Genomic DNA, 10,089 nt, shown 5'->3' with positions numbered 1-10,089 from the left:
CTCATTTTATTAATGTTTCCCACACAATCATTCGACTATTTAACGTAAGTTTCATATATTCTATTGCATCTAAAATAAATTCCTAAAATACGGACAGATTCTTAATAAAAATAAAAGTTATAGAAGGAGGGAGACAAAGAAGTTCATTTTTTACAACATTTTTCTTTCAGTGTTCAGATTAATATCTTCCCTTTTTTGTCCTTAAAATAATTATATGATTCTAAATCATTTCCACTAAGTGCAATGCTACAATACTATCTCTTATCTCCCTTCTTTTCCTCTCCCCTCCTCTGCCATTCCATTCCTTTCATTTGTCTTTCCTTCTCAACACACACACACACACACACACACACACACACACACACACACACACGGTCTCAGTTGGTAGAGGAAGCCAGAAGATGAGCTAAATATTTTAGAACAGGAAGGGGCTCTCTCCCTTTCCTCATATCACAAATCCCAATCATGTCCTTTTATTTGAAACTGGAGGACTCGCTTTACCACTGATTGCAGGGCAAGTCTAGTGGTAATGAACTTCCTCTGGGACCATCTTCATTTCTCCCTCACTTTTGAAGGGCAATTTCATCAGAGATAGGATTTTGTTTACTGTTTTGGTATTTATGAAGAGACTATGGAAACTATAAGTGTTCAAAAAACCCAAGATGTCATTATTGGTAAACAATGCTAGTACATTTGAATTTTTGTTAGATCCTAAAAATAATAACTTCTATGACAGAAATTTCAGGGACTTCCTATACTAGGTTTTGTAAATACTGGGATGAATTAAGTCATAGCTACATCTGCAGATCATGACATATAGACCTCACCAGATTTCATCAGTAATGTGATGTGTTCCAACTAAACAGCTGCACACAGATATTTATTGATCCTCAAATGAATCAGCATTATCAGTTTGATCAAATATTTGCAGAAATTCAAGAATCAGTGGTTTGGAGAGAGTAAGAGCAAAGGAAGAATACACCCTGAAATGAGATTTATAAATGCATTTACCAGTAGATACTTGAAGCCTCTGGTAGATTGGTTACAAAGCTGACATGGATTTGTAAACCAGCAAGATCTAGATCTAGTCACAGCTCACCTCACTCAAAATATTCCTTTATCCTTTTACTCGGACTGGTGAGATAGCCAACAAATCAACAGCTCAGAGTGAGAGTAAGCACAATAAAAAAAGCAAACACTAAAACAAACAAACAAAAAAAAAACAAAAAAAAAAACCCTGAGACATTTATTTTTAGTGATTATTTCCACCTGGCGGAACACAAACCTCTGAGAGAAATAAATCCTGCCACTGCTAAGACCAGTTAGCTATGACACTTGTCAAAGGTCACAACAGAATGCAGGGAGATTTCTTTATTTTTTGCTTTATTACAGAGGGATGTGGATACTCCATTCCTCTAAAGATGTTATTTTAAAGATTAAGAAGCTGTATTTTTCAATGTCATATTTTAATACAGTGCAGGGGAATGTATTTCTCTTTTTATGGGAATCCAACATACATACACATACACACACACACACACACACACAATCAAGGCATAAATTCACTGACATTTTCATTTAATGTGACAAATCTATGTTGTATGAATTATTAGAGGGAAAATTTCCAGATACATGAATAGCATAATAGGCTTTCATCTTCTTTTTCTCTCAGTCAGAACCTTCTTGTGAACAAAGGACAGTTGAACAGTAATCCTTCTGAAAACAGAAAAAATTATAATCTCTCTAACCTGATTTTCAATTGGAAGGATTGCATAATATGTAGAGGGACAGGAAATTATTACACAAACCTCAAAGAAAATATCTTCTTAATATATTCCAGGAAACCACAAAATTGTTTAATTGAAATTTGCAAAATACACCATAATACTAAAAACATGGTTATCTGTAATATTCTCCTGGATCTGGCAATATAATAAAGCTAATGATCACACACTTTATATTCAAGCAGTTAATAAGTGTTAGCGAAAATAGCAATTATTTATTGGATATTTATTAGAAGAGGTCAGTACTTTATACACATTCTGTCTAATTCTCACACAACCTTGTAATATATCATAGTCACAATTTTACAGTGAAGATTTCCTCAGTGTCAAATAGCTGGTGTCCTGGCATGTCCAGCAATGTTACATGTAGGAAATAGAAAGCACATTAGGTGTTTTAAGCAGAAAGAAGTAGAATAGAATGAATAATGATCCCTACAAAATTGTTGAAAAGTAGAAGAAATGCAAGTCTGGACAAGAACAACTAAGGACCCTTGGTTTACAGATCACAACTGTAGTTACAATCTAGAGGTGAGGAAGCTATGATTGGTGCTTCTGCTACTATTGCTGACATGACCGCCTCACATGCAGCCACACACTTGTGCTATCATAACATGGTTTTTACCTGTGGCAGGCACAGTGAGATTGTCTCCATCTTATTTTTACTTTCCCAATATTGTGTGAGTAAATCTCATTGGCAAAACCAAAGCACATCTAGAATTTCATTTGTAAGGGAAGATTAGAATCAGCCCCGATCATGCAAAGCAAAACATAAGAGAATGTAAATGAATGTGCTCCACTTTATAACACAGTCAACCCCCTTTTAGCTCAGTGTTCATATATACGCTTCTATCAGTAAAGTTTCTAACACCAAGGATGACAAATATAAAAGTAATTGAAACTTCTTATGTAACATAATGCAACACCCTCATGTAACTTACATTATCCCCAATAGGAAAGATTTTATCTATCTCTGTGTCTATCTTGTAGTGATGTTCACTATTTTTTACACAGTAATTTAAATTTATTTTTGAAAATTTTATTTTATTGTGGTAAGAACACTTAAAATGAGACCTACCTTTAAAAAATTTTAAGTGTACATTATTGTTGACTATAGGTACAATGGTGACCAGCAGCTCCCTGGAGTTTATTTATTTTGCTTAACTGAAACTTTCTGTCTGCTGATTAGTAACTGTATTTGTCCATTTTCATGCTGCTGATAAAGACATACCTGAGACTGTGAAGAAAAAGAGGTTTAATTGGACTTACAGTTCCACATGACTGGGGAGGTCTCAGAATCATGGTGGGAGGCAAAAGGCACTCCTTATATGGCTGTGGCAAGAGAAAATGAGGAAGATGCAAAAGTGGAAACCCTTGATAAAACCATCAGATCTTGTGAGACTTATTCACTACCACAAAAGCAGCATGGGGGAAACCACCCCCATATCGGGTCCCTCCCACAACGTGTGGAAATTATGGGAGCACAATTCCAGATGAGATTCGGGTGGGGACAGAGGGCCAAACCATATCACTAATTCTCCATTTCTGCCTTCCCCTATCCCTGGCAACCACCATTCCATACTTTCATATTATAAATTTGACTATTTTAGATACTACGTGCAGGTGGAATCATGAAGTGTTCCTTCTGGGACTGGCTTATTTCAATAAGCATAATTCATCTATATTGCCACATATTACAGATTTTCCTTCCTTTTTAAGCTATATAATATTCCACTGTGTGTATATCCTACCACATTTTCTTTATCCATTCATCTTTCAATGGAGATTTAGGTTGTTTTTATAACTTGGCTACTATAAGTAGTGTTGTAATGAACAGGGGAGTGCTAATATCTCTTCAGGATCCTGATTTTTATTTTTTTGGGTAAATAGCCAGAAGTGGAATTGCTGGATCATATGATAGTTCTATTTTTAATTTTTTGGTGGAAATCTTTATACTGTATTCCATAGTGGCTGCACAATTTGCAGTCCTACTAACAGTGGTGCAAGTATTCCAATTTCTCCACATTCTTGCCAATACTTGTTACCATGTGACTTATTAAATAGGCATCCTAGCAGGTGTGAGGTGATAGCTCATTGTGGTTTTAATGTGCATTTCCCTGATGACTATTGATGTTAAGCATTTAAAAATATATCTTTTAAAATCAGGTTATTAGTGATTTTGCTATTGAGTTGTGTAAATTCCTTATATATTTTATAGATTAACCCCTTATCACATATACTGTTTGCAAATATTTTCTTCCATTTCCTAAGTTGCCTATTCATTCTGTTAATTATTTTCTTTACTATGTAGAGATTTTTAGTTTGATGAAGTCCCACTTGTTTATTTTTGGTTTTATTGACTGTACTTTTGATGTCAAATCCATGAAACCATTACCAAGACCAATGTCATGAATGTTTTCATCTTTTTTTTAGTAGTTGCACAGGCTCAGATCTTATGTTTAAGTCTTTAACTCATTTTGAGTTGATATTTGTGTACGGTGTAAAGTAAGAACTGAATTTCATTCTTTTGTATGTGGATAGCCAGTTTTCCAATACCATTTGTTAAAGAGACTATCCTTTTTCCAGTGTGTATTCTTGGGAGTCTTGTTGGAGATCAGTTGACATTATATGTGTGGGTTTATTTCAGGGCTCCTTATTGTGTTCCATTGGTCTATATAGCTGTCTTTGTGACAGCATCATACTGTTTTGATTATTGTAGCTTTGTAATATGTTTTGAATCTAGGAAATGTGAGGCTTCCTGATTTGTTCTTCTTCCTAATTTGACTATTCCTAGTCTTTTGTGTTTCCATATGAATTGCAGAATATTAAAAAAAAAAACTTTCTGTAAAAAATGCCATTGGAATTTGATTGTGGTTGCATTGAATCTGGAAATCTCTTTGGGTAGTATGAACATTTTCATAATATTAAATGTGTCTATCTGTGAACATAGAATATCTTTCCACTTGTTTGTATCTTCTTTTTTGCATAAAAGATTTGTAGTTTTCGGATTGTTAGTGTACAGAAATACAACTAAGTTTTGTAGGTTGATTTTGTATCATGCAACTGTACTGAATTGTTTATTCATTCTAATAGTGTCTTATGGAACCTTTAGGGTTTTCCATATATAAAATCATATCATCAGCAAATGGGCAATTTTCCTTCTTTTTCATTTGAATGTCTTTTTTTTTTTTTTCTTTTTCTTGCCTAGCTGCTCTATCTCTGTCACAATTACACTTTCATGTCCTATAATTTGGGGAATAAATTAAAATTATTTTTTTTTACCATTACTAGATTGCTTTTTCACAAATTAGCAAGGAAAGGGGAGAGAAAGAAAACCTTTGTCCACTAAAGAAAACAGTACTGATAATAATGGCATATCCAATGTAGTTTAGTTATAGAGACATTTCAGGCTTCTTAGTGACACCAATACTCTATCTTGGGGGTACTAAAGGCAGCTGTCTTACACCTATGTAGGTGAGATAGTAGAGAGAAAGAGAAAAATGGATTCCCTTAGACCTATTTCTAGAAGAAAGTTTTGAGTCATGATATCATTGTACTTATCACATTGCATCAGGAATTGAGCCAAATGTGGCCTGTATGCAGGCTAGCAGGTCCAAAAGAAAAAGATGAATGGCAGAACTCTATATGCTCGATTCTTTTCCAATTACAAAGGCCCTCTCTCTTTATGAAGGATTGAATTGGAAAAGATGGTAGAAATTATCTCCCCATTTAGTTCAATCAGTGGAAGCTCTTACCCTAGAATACTAGATGAAGAATTGCAGCAGAATGAGGAGAGAATGATTCTTATGCATCAATTATAAAAGCAACATTTCTTGTATACAAAGTTTTAAGACAAATTATTTGCTAATATGAGTAGTGTCATTCATCATCAATGGAAGGGCAAACAGGAAGACTATGAATTGATAACTCTCCTGTTTAATAAAGACAATTCAAGTAGTTACTTTGCTGGTGTTAGAGACTACAAAATAAATGCTATATTATTAATTAATTAGCAAGAAAAGATTGACAATTGCATTCCATTAGAAAAAAATTAAACTTTAAGAGTTTAACGCTACTTATATAAATAGCAGATATCTATTTCTCTATATAAATGTTATGTATTCATATAAGTAACAGATATCAATTTTATATATATAAATAACAGATTATTTATACAAATAACAGATATCTATATAATTTTTATAAATAAATTTACAAAGTGTTTATGATAATTTTAAAAGTCAGTAGAAATAGGTTTCTCTTTCTTAACATTTCTTTGGGATTTGTGTTTGTTGTATTTCTGAATTATATTTTAAAACTAATTCTTAGTCTTCAGTTCATTATAAAAGTTTCTGAAAAGGTATGCTTGTTAAAATCCTGCCTTATAAAATACCTGGGTAAATAAATCTTTGAAACCTTGAAAAAGCTTTTCTACTCCTCTTCCCATGAGTGCAGACTGGCACAACTTCAAATACTCTGACTTTTTCACTTACCATGTAGGACATCCTGTCCCCATTCTCTATATCTCTTTGATATAATCCTTAAAACAGTTCAACTTCTTGCCATCAGCTTTAGTACCTTTAGCACTTCCATTGATAATACTTGCAACATCTGAACTCAGACTAATATCACTCATATCCTTCATTCTTTAGCATTTATATGGATGTTTTATGGTTTAGAATTATAACATGTATGGCATCCAGCTATAACGATGTATCTATTATTTTAAATGAGCTAGATATGAGCAAGGTTTTCAGCTCTTGCTTGCTAATTTTAAGAAAAATTTCCATAGTCTGAAGCTATGATCTGTTCTTCCAATACATTTTGATGCAAACGAAAAGAGACATGAAATTGTAAGTAATAATGGAGATCAATCAATTTCTTTACACAGCTAAAAATTGGAAATATTGTAAATAGATGCCACTCATCAAGAAACTGTTCTGGTACTGATGAGATATTCTTCTATTTCTTCATCAGATTCATATGCGGTGCTTTGGCTTTATCAAAAGCCATACAGTTTCAAAGCCTTGTTGATTAATTCCATATGTCAAGCAACTATAACACTCATTATACTTTTAATGTTTATATTGCTCTTACATTCATTGTAAACAATGTTGTCAGCTGTTGATAATTTTTTTAAAAAATCTTCAAATTGGCTCAGAGAAAGCAGGAAGCAGTGATGCAGTTTAAAAATTGATAGTTAGCTAACTTGATAGATGAATGAATAGGTGGGTAGATAGATAGATTGGATAGCAATAGAGAGGCTGAAGAAAATTTCACTCACCAGACTGCCTGTGGAGAAAATCATGCATTTTTAAGAGAAAGATTAATAAATCATTGTGGGTGGATAGTGAACAGTCAGGAAGTAAGTTCATTATCCCTAAATATCCATTTCTTTTTCTTTTTTGATAATAAAACTTCAGATTTTAACTGGACTCATGATTTCCCAGAATAATTTTCCAGGTTCCTTTGAAGCTTATTGTGTGGCAAAATAAGAAATATTGGCAAAAGGAATTAAGTAGAAGTTGTATGTGCAATTTCTTGGAAGCATTCTTAAAGAGGGATGGAGAAGTCATGCTTTTCTTTTGGTGCTTTCTCCTTTCTGCTGATTGAAATACAGATGTCTGCAGTTTGAGTAACCATGTTGAAACATGGGATGGGAACCATGCACCAAGGAAAGGATAGCAGAGCAATAAGATTTGGGAGATTATTTTTTATTATAACTGTGTCATACCCTACCAGCCTGGGATTAATATAAGAAGTTTTTCTTATAAGAAAATAAAATAAATTTATACCTTCTTTAAAGTACTGTTACTGTGCATCCTCTTGTTATAGGCAGCATTCTGAAAGCCTAATTAATCTTGTGAGCCACTGAAAATGTTTTCAAATAGCAAAATATGATTGGTATACTGTCTCCTATGAGTATAAATTTCTAATTCATTTCATATTTTTTTAAAAAGGGCAAATTGGTGGGACATGGAGATGTAAGTTTTGGAGGCAGAGGACAAGAGGACTTGATTTATTTGTGTAATAGAGAAGAGAGAAAATGTAGGTTTTTAGAAGAAATCAAGGGAAAAAGTAGAGTAAACAAAGGGATTGAGGAAAGAGAGGAAGAGTTAAAAAAAAATCATACAAATAAATCCAAAGAAACAAAAACATGAAGCTCATGTGGCTGGACAGATGAAAGAGATTTGGGGACACCAAATGATATAAAAAAAACTTCTAATGTATTTGTTTTGGCTCTGCTGTCAGTTTTCTATGTTTTCCCTATACAATCATTTGTGAAGTCTAGTTAGCTCACAAAGATGCATCTATGTATATATACATGTACTTTTTTTCTTTGGGGTTGAAGTCATGGTGATTCAGGGAAAAAAATAAGTCTATATGCAAATATATAAACAAATATTTAGTTGGCTCACTAATAACTGAGATATCCTTCATCTTAACCAGATAAATGGTTAGTCTAGAGTATAAAGGAACAAAAGAAGTTTGTGTGCCAGAGACAAAGCGAAGAAAATATTTTAGAGGAACAACAATATATTATGGGAAATATTGCTGATAAAGAAAATAAAAGGAAATTGAAATTGACTCTATAATGTGGCAAGTTGGAGGTCATTGGTGACCCTCACAAGCACAGTTCCATAAAATGATAAATAGCTTGGCTGAAGAGCAAGATAGAATGAGAAAAGAAGAATTAGAAACAGTGAATATATCCCAAACTTTGGAAGAATTTTATTGTGAATTGGAGCATAGAAGTTGGGGTGTAGCTGGAAGGGGATGTGGGATTAAGAGATTTGTTTCTATAAGGTGAGGAAAAGTAATAACACCTTTTAATACCGATGAGGATACTCAACCTGAGAGGGAGAAGTGATGAGTCAGGAGAGTAAAGGGAGACCTGCAGTAGCAGTAACCTTGAGTTGAGGTTGGAATCCAATGCACCAGTAAAATTGGTCCCAGTAGGAGTATCAGTCATTGATCCATGGTAACAGGAGGGAAAACAGATACAGATGAAGATGGCTTAGATATGTTTGATGATGGCAACTTATGAAAGTAACACTTATAGCACTTACTACATCTGACATTATTATTATTTATTTAGTTGTAAGGGCCATCTCTTACGTTACATTGCAAGCTTTCTGTGGGATTGGAAAATGTGTACCTATTACATCACTATATTCTCAGCACAAAGAATAGTACTCAGATTTTAATAAATGCCCAATAATGGATGAGTGAATTAATAATACCCCCCCATCACACACTCCACTTCACATTGTGTTATGCTTCCACCTGGTTAGGATGTGAATATTAACTGTTAAGGGTCATCATTCTAGGGATTCCAAAATTCTAAGTTATTACAATTCCCCAAATTTCATAGCATATTCATTATATGAAAAAGATAAGGCTGTCTGAGTTTCTGTCATGTTTATAACCCTCCGTTAGACAGAAAGAAAGCCACAGCAGTTACTTTTCACTTTTACTTTTTTGTGCTTCATGAGTCTATTCCCTGGACCCACTGGATTGGACCTAAAGGCATACAGTAGAGGCTCTTGAAATGGGTTTTGCTCAAAAGAGAACATCTTTACTGGATGTAACAACCAAGCACCCAAATTCTTTTCCTTTTGGAAAGCATGAATGAAAGACACAGAAAGATTAAGGAAAAATTTAAGACACAAACAGAAGGCACTAAAAGCCATTGGGAAGATAGCAGTGGGACAAAACAAAGGTATCCAGAAGCAAAGGCAGATAATACTTGGGTCAATATTATGGTGGTAGCACTTAGGTAAGGAGTGAGGAGAGATCTTTCTGGGAGCTTGCTGGGTTTAGAGGTTTGCTAGAATGACTATATTAATCTGAATGATGTTTCAGAGTCTTATGACATCTGGATGTGTGACTTCAAAGGCTGTTTCTTATTCTTCTTTTCTGCAATAATATACCTTGAATTAAGTTAATGACTTAAAGTAGCACTTAAGTGACTCTGTTTTTTGCAGCCTGGAATGTGCAAGCATGTATTTATTATTTTTACTGAATTGTGTTCTTTATGGCACATTATCTCTGGAGACATGATTAAGCTTCATGTTTTTCTTATGAATGTCCATACTAGTGTCAAATTATTCAAACTATAAACTTGGGGATGATAGGGCCAATGTCAGTTAATTTGAAACATGAGGTAGAATGGTATAGTTGGATTATTATAGAATTACTAAATACCATTGGTATTTTTTTTTATTTAAAATAATTATTTTCATTTCTTGGGTAGCTATTACTAAATGGACAGATGGGTATGAATAATGCATTTCAACTCAAAGTC

The sequence above is a fragment of the Mandrillus leucophaeus genome, unplaced genomic scaffold (assembly GCF_000951045.1).
Source record: "Mandrillus leucophaeus isolate KB7577 unplaced genomic scaffold, Mleu.le_1.0 Scaffold1117, whole genome shotgun sequence".
In the NCBI taxonomy this organism is placed as follows: Eukaryota; Metazoa; Chordata; class Mammalia; order Primates; family Cercopithecidae; genus Mandrillus; species Mandrillus leucophaeus.
The sequence above is the reverse complement of the archived record's forward strand: the minus strand, read 5'-3'. Positions refer to the sequence as shown.